Genomic DNA, 9,496 nt, shown 5'->3' on the forward strand with positions numbered 1-9,496 from the left:
TGAGGAGTTGTGTTCCTTTGGAGGAGATGAGTCATTCTGGTTTTTGGAATTTTCAGCCTTTCTTCTCTGGTTTCTCCCCATCTCTGTGGTTTTATCTACCTTTAATCTTTGATGTTGGTGACCTACAGACGGGGTTTTGGTGTGGATGTCCTTTTTGTTGATGTCGATGCTATTCCTTTCTGTTTGTTAGTTTTCCTTCTAACAGACAGGCCCCGCAGCCACAGGTCTGTTGGAGTTTGCTGGATGTCCACTCCAGATCCTGTTTGCCTGGATATCACCAGCAGAGGCTGCAGAACAGCAAATATTGCTGCCTGATCCTTCCTCTTAAAGCTTCATTCCAGAGGGGCACCTGCCTGTATGAGGTGTTTGTTGGCCCCTACTGGGAGGCATCCCCAGTCAGGCTACACGGGGGTCAGGGACCCATTTGAGGAGGTAGTTTAGTCCGTTATTGGAGCTCGAACACCGTGATGGGAGAACCACTGCTCTCTTCAGAGCTGTCAGGCAGGGGTGTTTAAGTTGGAGAAGCTGTTTGCTGCCTTTTGTTCAGATATCCCCTGCCCCCATAGGTGGAATCTAGAGAGGAAGTAGGCCTCTACTTCCTCTAGAGCTGCAGTGGGCCCCGCCCAGTTCGAGCTTCCCTACCACTTTGTTTACACTGTGAGCATAGAACTACCTACTGAAGCCTCAGTGATGGTGGCTGCCCCTCCCCCCCACCAAGCTCCCGTGTTCCAGGTTGATCTCAGACTGCTGTGTTAGCAGCAAGCAAGGCTCCGTGGGCGTGGGACCCACCGAGCCAGGCACGGGAGGGAATCTCCTGGTCTGCCGGTTGCAAAGACTGTGGGAAAAGCACAGTATTTGGGAAGAAGTGTATCATTCCTCCAGGTACAATCACTCACAGCTTCCCTTGGCTAGGAAAGGGAAATGCCCCGACCACTTGCACTTCTCAGGTGAGGCAACACCCCACGCTGCTTTGGCTCCCCCTCCATGGGCTGCACCCACTGTCTAACCAGTCCCAACGAGATGAACCAGGTACCTCAGTTGGAAATGCAGAAATCACCCATCTTTTGCATCCCATCTCACTGGGAGCTGTAGACCAGAGCTGTACCTATTCATCCATCTTGGAAATAACCAAGATTTTTCTTTAAAACCAAGAAAAGAAGATACTGCCTTTTCCCCTCATACTTAACTTTTTTCCATTAAAATACTTATACAGAAAAGTGCACAAAATATAAATATTCAACTTAATGCTTTATAATAAAATATAACACAACCACCACCCAGGTCAAGAAATAGACTATTCCAGCACCCCAAAGACCTTTTTAGACCCCCACTCAATCACTACTTTGGCCTCGTCTTGAGCCTTACATAAATATTCATAAAGAACGTAAACTGGATAAGATCGGCCCAGGAGCCAAGATGGCCGAATAGGAACAGCTCCGGTCTCCAGCTCCCAGCCCCAGCGACACAGAAGACGGGTGATTTCTGCATTTCTGCTTGAGGTACTGGTTTCATCTCACTAGGGAGTGCCTAACAGTGGGTGCAGGACAGTCGGTGAAGCGCACTGTGTGTGAGCCGAAGCAGGGCGAGGCATTGCCTCACTCGGGAAGCACAAGGGGTCAGGGAGTTCCCTTTCCTAGTCAAAGAAAGGGGAAACAGACGGCACCTGGAATATCGGGTCAGTCCCGGCCTAATACTGCGCTTTTCCAACAGGCCTGGAAAACGGCACACTAGGAGATTGTGTCCCGCACCTGGCTCGGAGGGTCCTATGCCCACAGAGTCTTGCTGATTGCTAGCACAGCAGTCTGAGATCACGCTGCAAGGCGGCAACGAGGCTGGGGGAGGGGCGCCCGCCATTGCCCAGGCTTGCTTAGGTAAATAAAGCAGCCAGGAAGCTCGAACTGGGTGGAGCCCACCACAGCTCAAGGAGGCCTTCCTGCCTCTGTAGGCTCCACCTCTGGGGGCAGGGCACAGACAACCAAAAACTCAGTGAGAACCTCCACAGCCTTAAATGTCCCTGTCTGACTGACAGCTTTGAAGAGAGTAGTGGTTCTCCCAGCACGCAGCTGGAGATCTGAGAACGGACAGACTGCCTCCTAAAGTGGGTCCCTCACCCCTGAGCAGCCTAACTGGGAGGCACCCCCCCAGTAGGGACAGACTGACACCTCATTCAACCGGGTACTCCTCTGAGACAAAACTTTCAGAGGAACTATCAGACAGCTGAATTTGTGGTCTCACGAAAATCCGCTGTTCTGCAGCCACCGGTGCTGACACCCAGCCAAACAGGGTCTGGAGTGGACCTCTAGTAAACTCCAACAGACCTGCAGCTGAGGGTCTTGTCTGGTAGAAGGAAAATTAACAAACAGAAAGGACATCCACACCAAAAACCCATCTGTACATCACCATCATCGAAGACAAAAAGTAGACAAAACCACAAAGATGGGGAAAAAACAGACCAAAAAAACTGGAAACTCTAAAAAACAGAGCACCTCTCCTCCTCCAAAGGAACGCAGTTCCTCACCAGCAACGGAACAAAGCTGGATGGAGGATGACTTTGATGAGTTGAGAGAAGAAGGCTTCAGACGATCAAACTACTCTGAGCTACGAGAGGAAATTCAAAACAATAGCAAAGAAGTTAAAAACTTTGAAAAAAAATTAGAAGAATGGATAACTAGAATAACCAATGGAGAGAAGGGCTTAAAGGAGATGATGGAGCTGAAAGCCAAGTTTCGAGAACTACGCGAAGAATGCAGAAGCCTCAGTAGCAGATGCGATCAACTGGAAGAAAGGGTATCGCTGATAGAAGATGAAATGAATGAAATGAAGAGAGAAGGGAAGTTTAGAGAAAAAAGAATAAAAAGAAATGAACAAAGCCTCCAAGAAATTTGGGACTATGTGAAAAGACCAAACCTACGTCTGATTGGTGTACCTGAAAATGATGGGGAGAATGGAACCAAGTTGGAAAACACTCTGCAAGATATTATCCAGGAGAACTTCCCCAATCTAGCAAGTCAGGCCAGCATTCAGATTCAGGAAATACAGAGAACACCACAAAGATACTCCTCGAGAAGGGCAACTCCAAGACACATAATTGTCAGATTCACCAAAGTTGAAATGAAGGGAAAAAATGTTAAGGGCAGCCAGAGAGAAAGGTCGGGTTACCCACAAAGGGAAGCCCATCAGACTAACAGCTGATCTCTCAGCAGAAACTCTACAAGCCAGAAGAGAGTGGGGGCCGATATTCAACATTCTTAAAGAAAAGAATTTTCAACCCAGAATTTCCTATCCCACCAAACTAAGCTTCATAAGTGAAGGAGAAATAAAATACTTTACAGACAAGCAAACGCTGAGTGATTTTGTCACCACCAGGCCTGCCCTAAAAGAGCTCCTGAAGGAAGCACTAAACATGGAAAGGAACAACCGGTACCAGCCCCTGCAAAAACATGCCAAATTGTAAAGACCATCGAGGCTAGGAAGAAACTATAGCAACTAACGAGCAAAATAACCAACTAACATCATAATGACAGGATCAGATTCACACATAACAATATTCACGTTAATTGTAAATGGGCTAAATGCTCCAATCAAAAGACACAGACTGGCAAACTGGATAAGGAGTCAGGACCCATCAGTGTGCTGTATTCAGGAAACCCATCTCACGTGCAGAGACACACACAGACTCAAAATAAAGGGATGGAGGAAGATCTATCAAGCAACTGGAAAACAAAAAAAGGCAGGGGTTGCAATCCTAGTCTCTGATAAAATAGACTTTAAACCGACAAAGATCAAAAGAGACAAAGAAGGCCATTACATAATGGTAAAGGGATCAATTCAACAAGAAGAGCTAACTATCCTAAATATATATGCACCCAACACAGGAGCACCCAGATTCATAAAGCAAGTCCTCAGTGACCTACAAAGGGACTTAAACTCCCACACAATAATAATGGGAGATTTTAACACCCCACTGTCAGCATTAGACAGATCAACGAGACAGAAAGTTAACAAGGATATCCAGGAATTGAACTCAGCTCTACATAAAGTGGACCTAATAGACATCTACAGAACTCTCCACCCCAAATCAACAGAATATACAGTTTTTTCAGCACCACACCACACCTATTCCAAAATTGACCACATAGTTGGAAGTAAAGCTCTTCTCAGCAAATGTAAAAGAACAGAGATTATAACAAACTGTCTCTCAGACCACAGTGCAATCAAACTAGAACTCAGGATTAAGAAACTCAGTCAAAACCGCTCAACTACATGGAAACTGAACAACCTGCTCCTGAATGACTATTGGGTACATAATGAAATGAAGGCAGAAATAAAGATGTTCTTTGAAACCAACGAGAACAAAGACACAACATACCAGAATCTCTGGGACACGTTCAAAGCAGTGTGTAGAGGGAAATTTATAGCACTAAATGCCCACAAGAGAAAGCAGGAAAGATCCAAAATTGACACCCTAACATCACAATTAAAAGAACTAGAAAAGCAAGAGCAAACACATTCAAAAGCTAGCAGAAGGCTAGAAATAACTAAAATCAGAGCAGAACTGAAGGAAATAGAGACACAAAAAACCCTTCAAAAAATTAATGAATCCAGGAGCTGGTTTTTTGAAAAGATCAACAAAATTGATGGACCGCTAGCAAGACTAATAAAGAAGAAAAGAGAGAAGAATCAAATAGATGCAATAAAAAACGAAAAAGGGGATATCACCACCGATCCCACAGAAATACAATCTACCATCAGAGAATACTACAAACACCTCTATGCAAATAAACTAGAAAATCTAGAAGAAATGGATAAATTCCTCGACAAATACACCCTCCCAAAACTAAACCAGGAAGAAGTTGAATCTCTGAATAGACCAATAACAGGTTCTGAAATTGTGGCAATAATCAATAGCTTACCAACCAAAAAGAGTCCAGGACCTGATGGATTCACAGCTGAATTCTACCAGAGGTACAAGGAGGAACTGGTACCATTCCTTCTGAAACTATTCCAATCGATAGAAAAAGAGGGAATCCTCCCTAACACATTTTACAAAGCCAGCATCGTCCTGATACCAAAACCTGGCAGAGACATAACCAAAAAAGAGAATTTCAGACCAATATCCTTGATGAACATTGATGCAAAAATCCTCAATAAAATACTGGCAAACCGAATCCAGCAGCACATCAAAAAGCTTATCCACCATGATCAAGTGGGCTTCATCCCTGGGATGCAAGGCTGGTTCAACATACGCAAATCAATAAATGTAATCCAGCATATAAACAGAACCAAAGACAAAAACCACATGATTATCTCAATAGATGCAGAAAAGGCCTTTGACAAAATTCAACAACCCTTCATGCTAAAAACTCTCAATAAATTAGGTATTGATGGGACGTATCTCAAAATAATAAGAGCTATCTATGACAAACCCACAGCCAATATCATACTGAATGGGCAAAAACTGGAAGCATTCCCTCTGAAAACTGGCCCAAGACAGGGATGCCCTCTCTCACCGCTCCTATTCAACATAGTGCTGGACGTTCTGGCCAGAGCAATCAGGCAGGAGAAGGAAATAAAGGGTATTCAATTAGGAAAAGAGGAAGTCAAATTGTCCCTGTTTGCAGATGACATGATTTTATATCTAGAAAACCCCATTGTCTCAGCCCAAAATCTCCTTAAGCTGATTAGCAACTTCAGCAAAGTCTCAGGATACAAAATTAATGTACAAAAATCACAAGCATTCTTGTACACCAATAACAGACAAACAGAGAGCCAAATCATGAGTGAACTCCCATTCACAATTGCTTCAAAGAGAATAAAATACCTAGGAATCCAACTTACAAGGGATGTGAAGGACCTCTTCAAGGAGAACTACAAACCACTGCTCAATGAAATAAAAGAGGATACAAACAAATGGAAGAACATTCCATGCTCATGGGTTGGAAGAATCAATATCGTGAAAATGGCCATACTGCCCAAGGTAATTTATAGATTCAATGCCATCCCCATCAAGCTACCAATGACTTTCTTCACAGAATTGGAAAAAACTACTTTAAAGTTCATATGGAACCAAAAAAGAGCCCGCATCGCCAAGTCAATCCTAAGCCAAAAGAACAAAGCTGGAGGCATCACGCTACCTGACTTTAAACTATACTACAAGGCTACAGTAACCAAAACAGCATGGTACTGGTACCACAACAGAGACATAGATCAATGGAACAGAACAGAGCCCTCAGAAATGATGCCGCATAGCTACAACTATCTGATCTTTGACAAACCTGACAAAAACAAGAAATGGGGAAAGGATTCCCTATTTAATAAATGGTGCTGGGAAAACTGGCTAGCCATATGTAGAAAGCTGCAACTGGATCCCTTCCTTACACCTTATACAAAAATTAATTCAAGATGGATTAAAGACTTATATGTTAGACCTAAAACCATTAAAATCCTACAAGAAAACCTAGGCAATACCATTCAGGACATAGGTGTGGGCAAGGACTTCATGTCTAAAACACCAAAAGCAATGGCAACAAAAGCCAAAATCGACAAATGGGATCTCATTAAACTAAAGAGCTTCTGCACAGCAAAAGAAACTATCATCAGAGTGAACAGGCAACCTACACAATGGGAGAAAATTTTTGCAACCTACTCATCTGACAAAGGGCTGATATCCAGAATCTACAATGAACTCAAACAAATTTACAAGAAAAAAACAAACAACCCCATCAAAAAGTGGGCAGAGGACATGAACAGACACTTCTCAAAAGAAGACATTTATGCAACCAAAAAACACATGAGGAAATGCTCCTCATCACTGGCCATCAGAGAAATGCAAATCAAAACCACAGTGAGATACCATCTCACACCAGTTAGAATGGCCATCATTAAAAAATCAGGAAACAACAGGTGCTGGAGAGGATGTGGAGAAATAGGAACACTTTTACACTGTTGGTGGGACTGTAAACTAGTTCAACCATTGTGGAAGTCAGTGTGGCGATTCCTCAGGGATATGGAACTAGAAATACCATTTGACCCAGCCATCCCATTACTGGGTATATACCCAAAGGACTATAAATCATGCTGCTATAAAGACACATGCACACGTATGTTTATTGCGGCACTATTCACAATAGCAAAGAGTTGGAACCAACCCAAATGTCCAACAACGATAGACTGGATTAAGAAAATGTGGCACATATACACCATGGAATACTATGCAGCCATAAAAAATGATGAGTTCGTGTCCTTTGTAGGGACATGGATGAAACTGGAAAACATCATTCTCAGTAAACTATCGCAAGGACAAAAAACCAAACACCGCATGTTCTCACTCATAGGTGGGAATTGAACAATGAGAACTCGTGGACACAGGAAGGGGAACATCACGCTCCGGGGACTGTTGTGGGGTGGGGGGAGGGGGGAGGGACAGCATTAGGAGATACACCTAATGCTAAATGACGAGTTAATGGGTGCAGGAAATCAACATGGCACATGGATACATATGTAACAAACCTGCACATTGTGCACATGTACCCTAAAACCCTAAAGTATAATAAAAAAAAAAAAAAAAGAAAAGAAATGCTATCTTCCTTATTACTCCCGGCCCCCAACCCCAGAGGAGTAGAACCAGAAGAAGATGGGGAAATGGTCTTGCTACAACCAACCCTAGACTGTATTGTAGGAGGAAAGAACTTATTTGAATCAGATATTAAATTTAAGCTTTGAACTTGATTGAACTAAGTATTAATCACTAAAAAGCACTGGTACAAAATAGAACCTGGCCCTGATGTTATTAAGGGCCAGGCAAGGAAGATTCAACATAAAATGGTTGAAGGCATGATCGGAAAAATCTTAAATGTTTTTCACATTTAAAATCCAATGAGTTAAGACTTCAAGAAACCTGTTTGGATGAGGCTAAATAAGAGAAAAACTCTGCTCTTAAGGAATTCATCATCTTTTCCACATTCAAATGATTTTGCCAGGACTGCCACTAACCCCCACGGCATCTCTGTTCTAGCTAGAAAAAAATACTCCCTCTTTTCTTAAGACACTTCTATCTTCCAAAAACTCTTCCACATGTACCACTGGAACAGCATCCCTTTCAATACTGCGTAGACTACACTTGTACTGCACAATTAAACACAGCAGCTGTTCTCAGAGGAGGAATTCTGTAGTTTTATGGTGTATCTATATGGCATAAGATTATATATCCTTTTATCTTGTTCTTCTAATCATTTTGTGTAGGTTTTTCTTCTGTACACTATTAAAAGCTTTGTAAAAGTGAGGACAGTGTAGGACACACAGTAGATATTTATTAATTATTTGTAGACTTGGATTGAATAGAACTGAATGACATTTTTTGAAAGGTGTTATGAATAGTGTTTTTATCCTAAACTTTGTTCAAATTTCTCATCCATTATTTCACCTAATTTTACTGCCCTCCCCCAAAAAACCCATTTTTTTGAAAACAGCTTTTGTGTAAGTAACAGATTAATTGAAAGGAACATGTGCTTGCTGGCACATGAGAGGGCAAGAAATAAATGATGTGATGAGCATATTGTTATTCATTTTATCAAAAGGTGCTTCCTCAAGGAGGATGCCATTGTGCTCCTTATGAAAGGAAATTAACATAGGTGTCTGTTAATATAAATATAACTTCCACAAGTGTGTTTGAGACCTTTGACTTCTTTCAGAGATAGCAAATTGCTCACTTATTACATTAATGTTAGTACAACACACAATTTATCAGACGGGAAATTTTAAAAGCTGAATTAACACAAACAGAACACAGCAGCTGGCTTAAGATAATTATTTAGGGCTATGGGGAAATGTTCAAAACAGCCTAAAAACTGGAAAAAAAAAATGATTCAGTACTTTAATTCTTGTATGTGTGCGTTTCCCTAAGCTCTGCTCTAATCCCGACCCAGAAATCCTTTGATAACAGTCTTGCTTTTTATTGAAGTTTTTTTTAACTTATGCAAAATAATTGCTGATTGCATTTTTTTCTGTGACTATGATTTAAAAAAATCAGGTTACTGCATGTTATTTCTTAGTTTTATTTCGTGTGTTTTCTTTTTCTAACCACCCAAAAAGGACACCAGACTTGATATCTTTGATGATTTTGCTCGGTAACTTAATGGTTTTTCTCGGTTTTCAGAGAAGTTTCCTTTCAACTACCTCTTATTTTTCTTATCTTACACCCATAAATGCTTTTACCTACCAAGAGAAGGAACAGTGGGAGGAGTTCAGCTGGGGACAGTTGAAGAATCAGCCGCTGGATGGCCAAACTCCAGGGGAAGATCATCTTCCCATTCCATCCCCTTTACAGCTCCCCATCCATCCCATGGAGAGCCACCTCCACCACTCAGTAAAACCCCCACATTCACCATCCTTCAAGTCCGTGTGTCACCTGATTCTTCTGGGACACTGGACAAGAGCTTGGCATACAGAAGCTGTCACACTGGCCCTCTGCCCTTGCAAAAAGGCAGAGGGTCCACTG

Source organism: Symphalangus syndactylus, chromosome 1 (genome assembly GCF_028878055.3).
Source record: "Symphalangus syndactylus isolate Jambi chromosome 1, NHGRI_mSymSyn1-v2.1_pri, whole genome shotgun sequence".
Taxonomy (NCBI): Eukaryota; Metazoa; Chordata; class Mammalia; order Primates; family Hylobatidae; genus Symphalangus; species Symphalangus syndactylus.